Here is a 15,674-nt window from a genome sequence, read left to right on the forward strand (position 1 = left end):
ATGTGCTATTAATGACTACTTCAACATTTACTTTTAGCTGTTTATTATACTTTTGAATTACCGCCGTGGCATCATTTTTTTCATTTCGTAATATACTGCTGTATTAAAGCTTGCCCTACATCATAAGTGCATTTTTTTCGACTGAAGACCCATCCATGCCATATTTTAGTTCATAATACTTTTCAGTTAACATGAATTGTTTTCAAAAAGAACTTATAGTAGGAAAGGAAAATGCAAAAGGTCGATCAATGCAACTATAAATAAATAGAAACCTAGCCTCAGAATTTCTCATCTGTTTAAAGCCCTAAAGTCGTTACAGAGAAAATACTTATGCTAATAGGAGTATTCATGACTTGTGCGTGTTCGTGTTCATGGATTTAGATAAGAGACGAAGAGCATTTCCTCCATTGCTTTCATTCCAGTTAATAATAACGTTTATCTTGAAAACTACAGAAATTTTCAAAGCAATCTAACATTACTCAAAGTTAATGCGTTAGAAGGGCATCACATTTAGTCTCACCGGCCGTATGTTGTCAGCCCGATCTTCGCAGATGCTGGACGAGCAAGCTAATGGGACCCGGTCTTGCCCTCTCCGCTGCTTAAGAAAGTTTATTGGTGTAGTCCGTGCCGTAACGGTATTGCGTTGCTGGGTAAATTCTATTCGTGTTTATTAACAACTTGTCATTTATAATGCGTACCTGCCAAGCGCTTCCCGTTGAGGATTCTGTTAAGTCTCAGATCAGGTCGTGTCCGATACCGTTTACTCAAATAAACGGTATCTAGTATGCCATTACAGTCTGTTAATATATTGATTATGCTTTTGAACAGGTGTAAATTCTCGAAGATGTCATCAAAGATGAAAATTATACTTAATTTCATTTTTGAAGTGTTATCTCCAGAGAGGTTCGAGTGCGCCCCCAAACTGGTGAGAAAATTTATGGGGTACAAACATTTTCATTCGAATTATAAGGTCAGGAAGTCGCTCCCTTATGTATTTCGAAGTGGTAACTTTAGCATCGAAGGCACGGTACGTGCTGGTCAATTTTTTGGTTATAAGCATGCTACGATTTTCACTGTGATCGATCAGAACTTACGGCTCGGCCTTCGTTAAACTGCAGGAAACACGCAAGCATCCAAATGAACTGTCTGAAAACATCTAACAAGCAGCGAATACGTCCACCGAGCTGACATCTGGGTCTCCTATGATTTGACCCATCACTATCTGATGAATCGTACGCGTACGGCCGAACATCTACAGTTAAATGAGGACAACCTTTCCCAGTAAACAACGTAATCTAAATGGCTAATACACATTTCATGAGTTCATTGATATGGTAACCATAAGCATGCGGCCACCGCTGATTCAAATTTCAGTGTTGATAAATAATGCCAATAACATATTATCACTATGCCGTTTTATATGATTGTTGGAGAAAAACGCATATAATTCCAGCAAAGTCCATCTAAACTAACTCCTAACATTTTATTACCTTAGTTTTTATTTGAAAAAATCAATACTCTTTTTTTTGCAAAGATGGCGACGGGTGATGTAAAGAAATAATTTACAATAACGTCATTCAGGGCAAATTACAGCCAAAATGTGGTAGCGTTTTCACACAAGAGCCAGGGCTGAACTTCATCCAAGGAAGATTGCATTGTGCATCTGGAGTTATTGCAAAAGGCTGTTTTCCTATGAGCTTCTGTCAAACAACAAAACCGTTGGCTCAGTTACGCACAATGAACAGCACGACCACATCAGGTAATTTATCCAAGAAAGGCGTCCGGCTATGGCCAATAGGATAGGGGCGGCCCAGGATATACTTTTTTTGTTTGTCCTTATGATCCCAATGAATGTAGCTTCCCAAAATCAAAGCAACTATGCTGGTTATATGATCTGGTAGCTACGATTTGTAAAAAATAATAATAAATATATAATAAAAAAAAAATAATAATAATAAGACAAGGGTGCACTGAGTCTTTTCTAAGGCTTGCCTATGTGCGACGCGGCCGTATCGAGAAGTATCAAGACTGGAGTCTCGAAAAAGTGTCAGACCTAACTACCTACGCAAGAAGGTTCCTTTTCCTTTCTCTGGCAAGTTAGTGTTGGGCACAGTCCCTCACAATTGCGCAAATACGTTTGTAGCCTTGAGCTCGCACCTGGACGACGCCATGGTTCGAATCATCTGCTAAAGGTATACCTCTAGGCGCCTGTATTTTTTAATTATACGAATGATATTTTCTTCTACCACGAATGTCAGGTCCCGACAGTGCTTTTTTCTCATAAGTGATTTAGCTTGGCTTTTTGTAAGTGTCACTTTAGACAGCATCCATGCCGCTACCTTAGATAGCGTCTTGTTTGCACCTTATTTTCCTATACCGCTTTAGGTCTTCGAGCCTTAGCCGTTGTTTCCAGATGATCTAAGTAAAGGAAGTAAGAAGTCGTATCTTCGAAGAAAGATACTCTAGTCGAAGCAGGGCATCATATGATATGTTTCAAACTAAGTGACCCAAGCTGGATCTTTGCGTCAGCCCCACTGTTATAGGCAGCTATGAGCTCCCTTTACAGATGACCCAATACCTAAGCTACCTAGAAATCACTCTGGGAAGGTTGGCTGCAACGTGTTCGTTTCGCAGGGAACCAAGAGTAGCTTTCCACAGCATCCTGTTGGATACAGTTCTCAAGTCCAGAAGCACTATCAAGGAAAAGTCCTTATTCTTTCTCGTTGCCTTTCTGACGTACTTCGTTTTCCTAGAAAGCAACTTAAGCGGTAGTATGCCATCCTGTAACTTAAATGGGCTACCTTACCTCCTTGCATTGTTTCGAATATCCCCTTAACCTTGAAAAACATCTGTGGCCTACCAGAATCTTAACTGTCAAACCAGAAACCTTAAAAAGGGCTTCGGTAATTGTCACAGAAGCACCTGCCTTTCAATGCGTCTTTCTTGTCTCTTTTAATCCGTTATCCTGCCATAAGAAGTTCGCCGACTGTGAAACACTACGATTGCTCGGGGGCCTGGAATGTTCTCAAATTCGGTCTTTCCAAGTTCTAAATTCTCGGGAAAAAAATTGGATAATTCCCGGTCTTTTCTCTTTTAGTAGATCTGTCACGTTCATCGAAGAAAATGTCAAGAGACTGTCACGGCTCACTAGATTTCCATAGTAGTCTTATCTTTATTGATTTTACGCATTTGTCTTCTACGCTTTTGATGTCCTACATATCGGATCTAAGACATTTTCTTGTATACTTATACAGTAAGGTTGATATACATTGAATTGATAATTAGTCACTTATTAATACATATTTACGCTAATAAAGCTAAGCATATTACTTTGTAGTTCACAATATGCATCGTAACGTCAAACAAACAGACTGTTTTCAGTATGGAACAGTTGGCTGGCTAACAGAAAAGTCTGTTGGAGATCACGCATTCTATATCTGGGCCTTTACAGAGGGGAAGATTTGCACTCAGACTGCCGTATACTGTTCTCGTTTTTCGCAGGATGCTTACTCAAAAATCGATCTCGCCATAACAGAACGATTGGTGATCTTTCTCGTACTCATCTCCGTCATAACCTCAGCTGGGTAATGGCACAACCGCCAAATGTGATAACTCGAAGCTAAATACAAACTAAATCGTTGATTTTTGATTTTTTTTTCTGCTCACTTCGCGCATTTCCGTATCGATTATAACGATCATCTTCGTTATCTGATCATCAATGTTTCCAACGCAAGGTTTCGACCACGTACATATATAAATGTGTTGACTGTTGAAAAAAATTTACTTAGTTCGGAAGAAGAACGGCATTTTATGTTTGTGGGCAGGGTTTGACGTATTGGTTTACAATTCACATTCTCTCTGCTTTTAAAGACCAAAAAAAAATGTGGCCACGTTAACAGCGTGTGTCATGAGAACAGACTAGAATCAATATTATCTTTCTTGTTCGAACAAGGCCTTTTTTTTGGCGTGCTCCAAGTACTTTCTTCCTTAGCAAGAAGCGGTTAAGGAGAATAGTGAGACTAGCTATTCACGCAGTTAGTTTGGCAAATCTAAACCGTAATTTGTGTGTCCTAACTCTTCAAGTTCTACACTGAAAACTCACTGACTCCTTTCTATGGTGATTTCACAATAAATAGAATAATACATACGTAAATAGTAAGATTGCCTGTATAATGCGTTCGGAGTAATCTTTGTACCCGGAAACCTGTTAAGTGCCGTACTCCCTTCTAACGAGGATCCCGGCGGGGACACGGAAAACGCTGATAAATGTACCCCCGCATTTTAAGCGTACTGCGGACCGATTCAAGCTGATATATGTATATACATATATAATGTCCGCATTTGATGATGAGAGAAGCGGCGCGGTCCTTCTCGTTTGGATGCGTTGCCATGGTAAGCATAACTAATGAGCGTCTGTTACAGTGCTTCGAATCTCAACGTTGACAGAATATTATTACCCGATAGGAAAACGAGAAATGAACGAAAAATAAGGAATATAGGGTATTATTATGATTATTAGGCTTTATAGCTGCTTGTATGGCTGTCATGGGCCTGTTGGAAAAATGTTTCCCTAATAAAAGAGGTTCAATAGCTCAGGGAGTTACAAATAGTTCCTATACGTCTTATGTTGTAGTCATATCTACATTTCGGTTAATCGTTCGCTGCAGAACTCGCGGAACGCGAACAGTTAATGCTATACGTGACGAGCGCCATAACAATGCTGGGATGAAGCAAAACGATATGTTTAAGGCTTGCATTCAAACCACTTTACTCGAATTAACCGCGTCGAAAAGCGACGAATCATACAGGTTTAGAGAAAGGAAAAAGTCGAGTTAGAATAGACAAAGAGAGAGGGTGAAGGATCTATAACTGCATGCATTTCGTTAGCGAGATGTCAGATTAGTTGGAAACAACCTCTCGTTCGAGACCCTTCTAGTCCCGTTGGTGCCTATCCTTTCTCGCATTAGTCTCTTACTTGGCTTTACAGAGATTTTATGCCTTTCCTCGAAACGGAAAGCTCAACACGTCCGATGAAATCACTTCTTGTTCTCTAGCGGTAGCGTTGCTCCCAACCACCGGCAGGCGAGTTCACCACAGCGGTGCTTAGACATTACCGAATTGGTCGCTACTATCTGCTGCGGCGGCAATGGCAACTGCTTGAGCGGCAGAAGTAGCGCAGGCTGTAGTAAGAGGACCCCGTTCGCTCGTTCGAATTCTACGCACGTTCGATGAGAACGGGGCTCCCCAAGCCCTGTTCACTTCTTTGCAAACTGAGTGGTAATGATTTAAATTAGCTATACACAGGATGTAGAGATAGAAATCGAAAGAGACCCGTAGAGAGAGAGAGAGAGAGAGACAAGGGAAAACATACAAACGACGGTATTTTGGAAAACGCTGGATGAAGGTTGAAATCGTCGACACGCGGTGCATTCTGCTGGCCTATCGGAGCATTACACAAAGCTAACGGCTTTAACTGGTAATGTACATCTACCGAGATAGCAATGTCTTTGTGGTGGAGTAAAAATATTATAAGCAAGCAAAGTAATGTAGCTCTAAAGAAGCCAAGTTTTATAACCTTACTGTGCATACTGTCTAATTCAATAATGCCTATTAGATATCCGTATGGTTATTTACTTGATTTAACTTGAGTTGTGAAGAACTTTAATTTAACTGTGTTAACAGTCTTCCTATGAGTTTTTATCTTCATACACCTTTACTTGCTCCTTTGGCGCCCGATCTCACACGATTGTTGCGGCTGAAACTACATGATTAGTAGGATCTACTACTAGTAGATGTTTCTACTAGATTCGAATTATAGATAGAATAGGGTCTAACCAAGTGTCGTAGATTTATTGGTAGTGCCGTTTAGCTACTAAGCGAAAATTAAATAATAAAAAAAATATTGCGAATCGCACGGCGTCATTCGAATAGTATTACCAATAAAGCATCTATACGAATTCATCGATAGCTAGGAGCTCTGAAAAGGCTCATTTGATCTAATAGCATGTTTTTTTTTTTTAATTTATTTTGCCTTAATGCTTATTCTTGTGTGTCAGATAGAACACTAAGATAAAACTGTCCACTTTACAAGCCAGCTCTTCTAAAGCAAACAGCGAAGTTTTTTAATCTGTTTTCATTACGAAGCTATCAACCATAGCGTTTCGAACTTGTGCATCAACTATGTAGTTGAAGAACAATCAAAGGAAGTCACGCGGTCTCCAGGTCCAGTTACGGATCGTCAACCCATCCGTGAGTCACGAACAATTAGCCATAGATCTCTCCTGCAGTCTTTATATGCATCGTTTTTGGGTGCCACGTCTTCTTAGATCATCAGAGACGGATTTACCATGATACCCATATTTTGGTATATATTCAATGGCCAGCTACAGCCGTCTCACCCGGGGCTTAGAAATCCTATCACGGCTCTTTACCATCTAAACCACTGTTAACGTTAACGTGCCAAATATATGAGTTCACCATTGTACCGTTGTGTGTGCGTGATCCAGATAAAAGAACAAGGAATGCAAACAAATGAAATGACTGTGCAGAAATGCATGGTTAAGTTTGGCTGCCGTTCACAGGTCATTAGACATATGTTTTACCTTATTCCAATTGCTGCTGGTCGACCGGACGGCTGCTTCAAGGGCACACTCGCAGACCGCTTCGATTTTTCCCTTCCGCCCTCATTCAGAGCTAAGTGAACGACAACTAGAAAACGTATCTATGTGCTCATTGATCTATAATCATTAAACTGTATTTTTCGCCACCCTAAATGCTGTGATCAGGGTCAAACACGAATTAATGTTATGGCGTAAATAATAACTCATATAAATTACGTTCCGTATGCATTCGACATGTAGGTAGAAGCCATCTTTCGTTTCGGAAGCTCTAACACATTTTGTCAGTTGTTTTTGCATCGGGGCAAAGAAATGATGTTACTGATCTTTTTTAATCATCTCTATATTGTCATTCCCGCAAAACGTGCGAGGTTGTCGTTGCGTAGATAATACAATGTCGGATCGGATTGATTCTGCATGTTTATCTGGAAATACCATAACCTATACGTTACTTGTCTTGATATAATTACTCTCGTCCATTCGAAAGCTTTACACCTACCGAAATATAGTGAGAACGTCCTTCCTTAGCGACATCAATAAGTGATTGAGACGCTGTTGCTAGCTATTCATTTTGAGAGATTTTTAATACTTTTAGCGGTTCTTTATAGAGTGAAATAACCTAGAGGAAAAAGCGAACGCTGTTAGAATAACCGAACGTCACTACGTTTCATTGAACGGGAAATGGCACGTTACAGGACAGTAGCTCGCCTGACAGAAAGGTTTCTTTGCGGGGCCGCTCTCACATTCATCACTATGGTAACGATCGCGGCTGCGTGTGCGTATGAAACAACGGACAAGTACGGGAGCGTACCACTTGCTGTCAAAGTAGATTGATTCAAATACAGCATCCCTCGCGGTCCCGTCGGGTCTAGCGGTCAAAAATCAATAACCTTTTTCCTCGACTTTTACTTCTGTTACATCCGTTATCCGCTTCTGCTTTCAATCTCTGCATCTCTCTCCCTTTGAGCCGAACTATCTTAAATGCTCCTGTCGTTTCCGAAGTGGGACTGTGTACCAGAAGCAGCACGCAAGGTTTTTTTGCCCAGAGCGATATGACTAAGGTAAGACCCCCCGTTCTTCTGCCGATCCTGTCTTGCTCCTGCTTCAGTGCCACCGAAGGCAGTGGTGGCTTTTTTCCGGTATCACTAGCGACAAGCATGACGATACGCAGACTAGAAACACTGGCCTGCTTTCCTAACCGGCTTATCTTTACATCCTTATTTGTCCCACCTTACATTGATATTCCATGGCAGGTCCATATCTTTTCGAACAGCGTTCTCTTACAGACATCGGTGTTCTTACCGAGACACTTTTGCGTGAGAGAGCCAGCTGGGTGTTATCGTCAAATCTGTCCGGAAACTCTTCTTCAGCTTACCCGACGTTTCTAACGCTGTCAGTCATTGTTGGCGGCCGCGCCGCTGGCGATACTTGGGGAAGCCGTTGTCACCAGCGGCAACAATGCTTTCCTTCGGTTACTGAGTGGATGGCGATCAAGATAAACTTGGCCTTTGAAGAACAACGTTAATCTCTCGAAGTGAGAACAGCTCATTAGCTACCACGCGCACGTGTGCCGTGTCGGTGACGCAATAGTTACCGCGCACAGTTACTCCTGATGGCTTGCGCGGAAGGGTAACGAAGAGTAACAGGAAATACGAACTTCTTTTTATGTATAGAAGAATATGTCTAGAAGAATCTGATATCGATACGTAAGGTTTATCTAGGCTGTTCATCGGCTTCCAAGTAGCGTACATAATAACTGGATGAGAGCAACACCGCAATGTTGATAAGATGTAACATACGTGTACAAAAAGAATGAACCAAGCTCTCCACATCTAGATGATTATAATAGGCGGCTATTTAGAGCGGTACGAGTAGTCAGCTTTTGACAGCCCAACGTGATGACTGAGTAAAAAACAACGAATTTTGAGGACTATACAGAATAGTGCCAAACGCTTAATCTAAGCATATAATTACCAGAGTAGTTATAGAGCTGATGACACTACCCTCCCTCATCATTCCTACTGCTTTTCAATGAGATACTTGCAAAACTGAAGTAATCAAGAAAATAGGGTCTAAAATGAATTGTAATAAAAATAGTTCAGTGTTTTCCACTTCATTAATAAGGCGAGCGCGTTGTCTCACACTCAGAGTAATTAGTAGCCAGCCTTTCTAAATAAAGATTTCTTGTTCCGCTTTTGTTGCCCATGTCTCTACAATGATGTGTGATCGATTACAGCGTAGCCAATGTAGCCTATTTTGTACCGACCGAAAGCACTCTATTCCTTTACCCCCAAAATGTAACTTATATCGAAGATTAATTTGGAAATCACAATTAACATTTATATCACTGTATTTCTTTTTGCAATGCATCAATCACTGGGCCTGACGTAATTAGTTTGAACGGGGTGCTGTTACAGTTATCGCGATCATAGGCAATTAAGGGTGAAATAGTCACGTTCGACGTCGAACGGTGCTCGATAATGATCTCATTCTAACTTCGACGCTAAAATTTTTAACGTACACTTCTTTGTGTCAGCGTATAGGCTAAGAGGTAGTTACCAACATCGGGTGAAAAGGCCAACGGCACCGTCCTTTAACTTACATGTGAACCTGCTGTGCCCTCTTGAACAGAATACATACTGCGCCTTAACGCAATAGGGCGTTCGTTAACTTAACGAATACCTGCAAGTGCAATGTAACTTTTTTATTAGCGATCGCTTAGGAATCCAGTATAAAATGTTTAGTATTAAAAATTTGCCATTCGTCTGTTTCACTTCTCTTCCTGTTGTAAACACCATTTCGTAATACTCCGAGACCCGTTTTGTTGACAACAGCAGTACTTTTTTAATTCAAAGCAAATTATTAAGTTCTTCCGGTAGAAAAATCCGATATTAAACAACCTTTGTTTCTGTGACTGCAAGTTTTATGAAAGGCAAATTTGAAAGGGTTGTTAGGCCATGTTGAAATACATAAAGTGACCCACCCGACCTGAATGCACAGGTAAAAGAAATATAATAACGACTAACAGCATAAGGCATATTATGTTTTCTATAGAAATTTTGTATTAGAAAGTTGTTTCGGGAAGCGACTTAGAAGTAACGGTTACTCTCTTATACTATTCAGCTGTTTACAGGGTAAAACGGTGTTACTGATCTGGCATAAATTTCTATCCCATATCGTTCCATGAAAAATAATATATATAAAATAAACGTTAAAAGGTACTTTTTCAACGTGTCCATTGTCGTGCCATCTCGAGTCTTTCTCGTGTCCTGAGTGTTTACTGAGCTCTGCGTGTACTGTTCGTTTTGAAAATATCTATAGTTTTAAACGAGAGTTTCACTAGGCGCAAACGTGGAATCAACTTCATACAAATGTTTGTGTAATAACTCGAAACTAATTCAGAGCTATTGTATTGTATCACAGAGCAGATCTTTAGTCGGCGGAGCCAGTGATTATAAGAACCTAGTATGCTTCTTTGAATATGAGGAACCTCTACAGGCGAAAATACTGTGCAACTAAATGTAAAATTGCAATGTTGCTTGCTATTCAAGCTAAATAGACGGAACTCTATTTCGGGAAAACCCAATTAACGTTCAAATGGCTGGGAATTTATTCTCTAAAATTACTTGTTGTCACACGAATGTTTGGTACTGAGCGCATATAAAGGACCACGGTATTAATATTGTCTTGTCTACATTTCTTTTCAATATATAGGTTTTTTAAAAAATATTTATTTTTTAAAAAACCTATATATTTTTAGAAGTTACAAGAACGGTTTATCTGACACACACACACACACACTTTGGCGTAATTTCGCAAGGCAATTAATTGTGAAAGATTGGCATACGTGATCTTAGGGGATTGCTCTATATCTACCGCATCATCGAAGAAAGTTTGATGCTATTACAAATAGAGCCAGTGGCTGTAAAAGTTCCCGTAATCTAAAATCATTCGAACTGATCATGCATTGGCCAGATCTGACAAAAAATGTCTTTTTTTCTTAAATATGGATTGATGGTATATAATAGAAACCATAGTCATATCTAATAAACTTCTGGTAGTGGCATTATATATGTACAGGGTATATACCAAAAAAAAATCGGTCTTAGAGCCAAAAGAGAACCAATGTTAGTGTTTGTTTTATAAAATTACGACGTTGGCTCGTCAAACGCGGAGCGTGAATGTCAGTTACCAACTTGAAGTGAAGCAATCTAATCACGAGAACCAAAATTGTATCTAGGAACAGAAGTTTGCCTAAGGTTAAAATCATCCACAAAACAATGGTCTGCGAACACCCATAACGCGTCAAAAAATCTATCTATAAAGGCAAGTTCATCAGTATAAAAATTATAGCAGGCCTAGGCGATAACGACTATTGAATCGCAGGGGGAGCACAAAGCTTCTCTTGAAACTAAATGTCTTCGCTGTGTTGATAGATCTTCAGTGTACATAAGCATAGGTAATTACATCTCTGGATATTTTTTAATAGACTCGATCTTACCGTTCAGACAGTTATGCGCGCTGAGTGACAGCCAGACTTCAATAAATCACTAGTCAATATAAGTAGCTATTTCACAATTGTCAAATATAGACGTTTAGTACGATCCGTGAATATTACTTTTAGAATTTTTATTTTATTTATTTTAGAATATAGAAATACGGAAACACGTTAATCACTTGAAACGTTCGGCAAGCATTTGTAAACGGAAATAATTCCATATCTAAATGTAACCATTCCGGCATCATAAAGCTGAACCTCGGCTTCAGCAGTAGCTCTGAACATGCTTTGAATTATCAAAAGCCTATCTTTCCTAACATGACCTCGAATAAGTGCCAGTAATATAAAAACGTGTTGAAATCGGACACATACCAGTAAATGTTTGTTTTGGATACGTACCACTATAGCAAGGGCTTGCCGGTGACCTCTCTTTAGCATAGCTACGCTCTGACTCTTCTCTTAGATTCTGTTAATAGTAATGGGAGATAGTAATAGATATTCATTAGATAAAAGTGGTAGATATTTGTTTTTATATTAAACATGTATGGGCACGTAATTTCAAAAACTTCATAGGATATTCATTTAACTCTATGACGTGGACACTTAGATATTGCAACTCGCAGTAGGCCTCCCTAAATATGCGATGTAAATTAATAATGGATAATGAGAAAACTGTAGAAATCGTTGCTGCTATGTGTAGTTTCTCTTTCCGTCACTGTGGGAGCTGTCTAGCCCTTATACAACAAAAACAGAAGGCTATGATAGCTTTCTATTGAGTCGACGCATTTTTGCTCCAATCGCTTGCAGAAACGGTAGATGTGGAGTGGAGTTATGCAAAGTATTACAGTTGAAAGGTTGCGGTATTGACACGGCACTCGTTTTCGCTGAATAATAGTCTCATAGCTATTCAAACTCGAGAGCTCTAATCTCAAAACCCGAAGGTACCGGGTTGTGAAAGAGCTTAACGGTACCATATGTTGTCGAAATACGTATACTGTTCTCGCTGCTGATGTCGTAGTTAAAAGACTGGTCACAAAATGGATCAGAGCACAAAAAAGCGAACCACTGTAGTGGTAGAACTTCGCAAGTACTAATTGAGTAACGCACTCTTGCCCGCCGTATATTGATAGTCACAAGAAATCATGGCGTTCACTCCTGCATTTGAATGACATATAATACGGAAACCCAGCCATTCCTTTGACAAGTGTACATGCGGATTCAATGGCTTGACAAATTATAGCTCATTCTACGTTAGCGGCACAATGGAACCTTCTCCTTGGCCAGGTGTGACCGTTACTACTGGACTCATATACGTAATATATGCTTTGTATCAACTGAAGCAAAATTATATAATGCGGCAGAAGAGGATCGCGGAATCGATGAGCGCAGTTAATAGTTTTGGCCAATGCGCCATCAGGTGGATAACAACCGTAGCAGGCACACCACCGTCCTATCTATCGTCATTGGCTGTCTGTATTGATACTTTGCATTGTTACCATATAATCAACTTTCACTAGAATTGGTCTCTCAAAGGTCGGTACCTACATATTTTGCTTTCGACGGGCTGACGTGATACTGCGTCAACACGTTTCGGGTCATTAGAATAACTTCAACGAGCTGAACTTTGTTTTGTTTTTCCGTGGTAAATATGAGTGTTCGTCTATGCTATTATACAAAGAGAACCGTTGGCAAAACAGTAATTCAACCGTTTTCAGGTATCTACTAGTACATCTATCTGAGCTGAATAAAAGTATGCAAAGAAATCGATGCGTGAAGTGGGTACCGTCCACATTAGTTTTTCAGCATTGTTCAATATATGACGTAAAGTTTCCCAACAAGTTTACTATATAAATACAGTCATTCTTACGGACATTAGCGAAAATGCTGTGGACATTTATATTTAGATATCCATCGTGTTGCGATGTAAATTAACAGCTAGTTACAAAAGCTATTATTGCAAAAAGAGGGTTTCTATAGCAAGTTGCCTATAGCTACAATCTTAAGACGTCGCGCGCCATTGACGTGTGGTATGCTTTACCTATGCGTATTTATTTTTCGTTGGAGTCTGACATGTTTATTGGTGCACCTATAAATGTGCACCAATAAACATATTCGTACTATACAGGTCGAGTCCTTTTCTCAATTAGGTCCGGGCTAGTTTAAAAGCTAAGATGAAACTGTGTCTCTTGTAGCTCCTTTGATTGCGATTTGATACAGTCACGTATCTATATTAATACGAGAAAAAAAAAAAAACTTATATCTTACTACGATGAGCTGCCAAAAATCCTTGGTACATTCATCTGTGCTAAGCTGTTTTTACCATCTAAGCGGCCCCATCGATCCGTGTCCGAAGCTGACCTCAATACCAAAAAAACTAGTTACTTGACACCTTTTGGGCTACTCGAGGTCTGCGAAGCCAAGTGACAACAGAGTAGGTGATGAGTTTTTAATTGGTCTTTTCTATCGTCTGTGCTGTTGACGGACACGAATTGCGGGTATCGAAGGCAATACTCTGAAACTGAGATCACTGGCGCATGACCACTCACAGGATACTTCTCTGCGTATAATTTTGATTTCACTCATCATTAGCAACTCAATCATCTGTTAAAATGTTAGTCAGCGGTTGCGTCGCGGAGGGGTAGTGAAAACGCGCGAACAGGGACGGCTTGCCTATCATAGTCGGCTAATCATCGCAGAAGGAACAAAAGGTAGCGAAAGGCGTTATGGTAACTACTTTCCTATAGCATCGAAGCTTCAGAAGTGTCAGCTTCTACTATGTAAAGATGTTTCCTGTTATTCATCGCCTAAACCTATGTTCGAATAAAGGCTTAGCGTTTTTTTTCATGTAAAATACATTGAATCAATGTACAGGGTTAAAGCACGGTTAGGCACTCTATCCTAAATAAGGTAACATTTTCGTACTTTCTGTCTATTAGCATGGGAAAGCTCCAAACAGATACGCGTTGTTTCCGGCCGATGATATGCCAGACATTCAGGAACTGATTCAGGTTAGTGTAGGCTATGTCCTTGATCAACACGTTGAGTTCTCGTTATGTTTATTGAGGCTGAAGCCTCTTGGCCTGTTGAGCATGCCTGTTTGTGACTTCTATCTAATCCTCAGCTATTCTCTTCAGTAAACGAATTTTCGGAATCAGCCCTTGCAGTGTGCCTTCAAAAATCATTAGGAAAATGCTTGTTGGCGTCGTGCATATCGGTTGATGTTCCATTTAGCTGGACCGAAATTATTTTTGCACCTAATGGTTTGAATCATTCAGATATATGAATCAGTTGGAATCTACAGGATGCCGTCAAGTATGTTTCCCTCGATATGTGAATCGAGAATTACACGCATATAATCATAGATTCAGTTTTACTGGCTTTATTAGCTATGGTACATTGAGCTTGTATTTCGTTCATTTCGCGGGTATTCTTTTTCAGGACATCGATATATTTTTATCGCGCCCCAGGGGGATATTCTTTTGGAACGGAGTGATTTCTTTCTAGAAGGTACTAGTGCTTCCAGTACGATTCACTATGGATGATCCAATTTCCCTTGAGAATGATGTTCCTCGAGTTGCGTTGCCTCCGTGTCTGCGTAGTGGCCAGAGGCAGGTCCACTAACTCATCGCAAAATATTCTTACAAGCCGCCTCAGCCCATCATATGCCTTTTTTCCTTTTTAGATATGGCCCGTCCAAACGTGACGAATTACGGGATATTCATATTGCTTGTAGCATAGGCATATCATCTTGAAGTATTTGCTGTTGATACAGATGTGTATGCTGGATGAAGTTGTGAGCATATTCATCAAGAATATGTATAAATTCAGCATTAGAGAAAGACGCGTATTTACATTGAAATGCTACAGTATATTTCGTTTACGGTTATGTTACTGTTAAGAACAATATTATGACGCCTTAGTTTCTCTGGCGATAAATATAATAAGAAGGCTGCATAACAGATCCTTATACTGTGTTACGTAACGCTGTCGGTACCATCATCGTATCCGTACTATCTATCAATTGTACATTCGAGCTATATGTGAAATAAAAAGGAAGCTACCGTTGTTTTTTTCTTTTCATTCAGCTGCAGCAAAGACATAGATTATTTGTTCTTTTTAAAAAGCTACCGTTTCGCACGCTAAATACTTCGAACATTCCATCAATTTAGAGATTTTTTTTAATTAAAGTAAGCTTATCAAACCTAAACGCCGCCTTCGATAACCGCAGCTACAGATTTGTTATTTGCGTGTCCTTCAAGGGATAACCACTAAAACTTATGATAGTAAGGACCTCTAGGTTTACGAAAACTTATGTAACAACAGTAATACGGAAAAAGGTATTACAGCCAGCGTAGTAGGCTAGATAGTTTATGTTAGGTGTTAACTTTTGTGTATAAAATATTTGCGATAGCAGTGAGTGATCGTTATTTGTGTTACCAGAAATGTCCAAAACTTGTTTACTATCATTTCCTGAAGTTGCTATTTAAAATGGCTGTCCTCAGAACGCAAGTAAAACGGAGAAAGAAATCTGACTCGACTATAGCAAAAAGCCATATTTA

The 15,674-nt window shown here is 39.8% G+C and overlaps 1 long non-coding RNA gene across 1 annotated transcript; it reads left to right on the top strand.

Annotated features, from left to right (window-relative positions):
- The first annotated feature begins 13,735 nt into the window (after window positions 1-13,735).
- On the top strand, window positions 13,736-15,407 carry LOC111264606 (uncharacterized). The gene is made up of 3 exons (XR_002682946.2): window positions 13,736-13,823; window positions 14,052-14,123; window positions 14,554-15,407. It is a non-coding gene; the product is annotated as an uncharacterized LOC111264606 (long non-coding RNA).
- The last annotated feature ends 267 nt before the right edge of the window (window positions 15,408-15,674 follow it).

The sequence above is a fragment of the Varroa jacobsoni genome, unplaced genomic scaffold, assembly GCF_002532875.2.
Source record: "Varroa jacobsoni isolate VJ856 unplaced genomic scaffold, vjacob_1.0 scaffold_879, whole genome shotgun sequence".
Classification (NCBI taxonomy): Eukaryota; Metazoa; Arthropoda; class Arachnida; order Mesostigmata; family Varroidae; genus Varroa; species Varroa jacobsoni.